Raw genomic sequence first — 1589 nt, 5'->3', positions numbered from 1 at the left:
CCAAGTCCTGTTTACACATGAGTCCTTTAACCCTTGATATATTCTTAAGGTGATAATAGGCTGAGTTTATAATTGTCTTAATGTGGCTGTTAAAATTCAGGTCTGAGTCCATGACTACACCAAGATTATGATCTGTGGTGGCCAGTGCTATCCTCTTGCTGTTGCAGATGGGAGCGGCTGAGGGTAGCGGAGCCAACAGACTCAACAAACTGATTCGCAAGGCCAGTGAGCATCGTGGGGGTGGATCTGGACTCTCTGTCAGGTGTGTCAGATAGGAGGATGCTGTCCAACTACATGCCATCTTGGACAATGTCTCGCACCCACTCCATGGCTTGCTGCCAATCACAGGAGCACTTTCAGTGACAGACTAATTCTCAAAATGCACCACAGAGGCCACAGGAAGTCATTCCTGCCTGTGGCCATCAAACTTTTTAATCCTCCTCTAAGGGTCTGACACACACACTTAGAGAGGTTGAAACTGGACAATATATCTGTATTTCTGTTTTGCAATAACACTGGCCTGACATTGTGTGCAATTTCAATACTACAATTATTATTATTATTATTATTTAACTTTTCACCATTCCAAATCCTTAATTATGTTAATTATGTAAATAATGTTAATAACATTCCTTTATGTAATCCGTACCAATTCCTTAATTCTTTATTTCTTGTATTTTTACTCTATTTTTTATATATTTGTGCACTACAACAAAGAGTTTCCCTTCGGGGATCAATAAAGTATTTCTGATTCTGATTCTGATTCTGATGAGGAGCATAGAAACTGAAAGCTGCTTCGCCCTGTTTAGTTCTGACTCTGGGACAGAAAGTAGACCTGTCCCAGATGACCTGAGAGGTCTGGGGGGTCAAGTGTAGTAGCAGATCAGAAATGTATTTTGGACCTAAACACTGAGTGATTTATAAAATAGCAAGAGTACTGAAATCATTCTTTAGACACAGGAAGCCAGTGTAAAGATTTCAGAACTGGAGTGAGTGATCCAGTCTCTTGGTCTCAGTGAGAACTGGAGTGATGTGATCCAGTCTCTGGTCTCAGTGAGAACTGGAGTGATGTGATCCAGTCTCTTGGTCTCATGAGTGAGAAATGGAGTGATGATCCAGTCTCTTGGTCTCAGTGAAACTGGAGGTGAGTGATCAGTCTCTTGGTCTTAGTGAGGACTCGAGCAGCAGCATTCTGAATCAGCTGCAGCTGTCTGATTGATTTTTAGTAAGACCTGTAAAGACACCGTTACAGGAGTCAAGTCTACTGAAGATGAAAGCATGGACAAGTTTTTTCCAAGTCCTGTTTACACATGAGTCCTTTAACCCTTGATATATTCTTAAGGTGATAATAGGCTGAGTTTATAATTGTCTTAATGTGGCTGTTAAAATTCAGGTCTGAGTCCATGACTACACCAAGATTTCTGGCTTTGTCTGTTGTTTTTAACATTGTTGCTTGAAGTTGAGCGCAGACTTTTAATCGTTCCTCTTTTGCTCCAAAAACAACCACCTCAGTTTTTCCTTCATTTAATTTCACATCCAGCCGTTAATTTGTTCAATGCACATTAGATTAGATTATACTTTATTCATCC

General features: G+C 40.4%; 1 long non-coding RNA gene across 1 annotated transcript in view; it reads left to right on the top strand.

The window, feature by feature from the left end:
- Nucleotides 1-1589, top strand: part of LOC116694640 (uncharacterized) — a 15211-nt gene that overhangs the window by 8944 nt on the left and 4678 nt on the right. The gene's annotated exons all lie outside the window — the stretch shown is intronic.

Source organism: Etheostoma spectabile, chromosome 8, assembly GCF_008692095.1.
Source record: "Etheostoma spectabile isolate EspeVRDwgs_2016 chromosome 8, UIUC_Espe_1.0, whole genome shotgun sequence".
In the NCBI taxonomy this organism is placed as follows: domain Eukaryota; kingdom Metazoa; phylum Chordata; class Actinopteri; order Perciformes; family Percidae; genus Etheostoma; species Etheostoma spectabile.
This window is presented reverse-complemented; position numbering and strand designations above follow the sequence as displayed.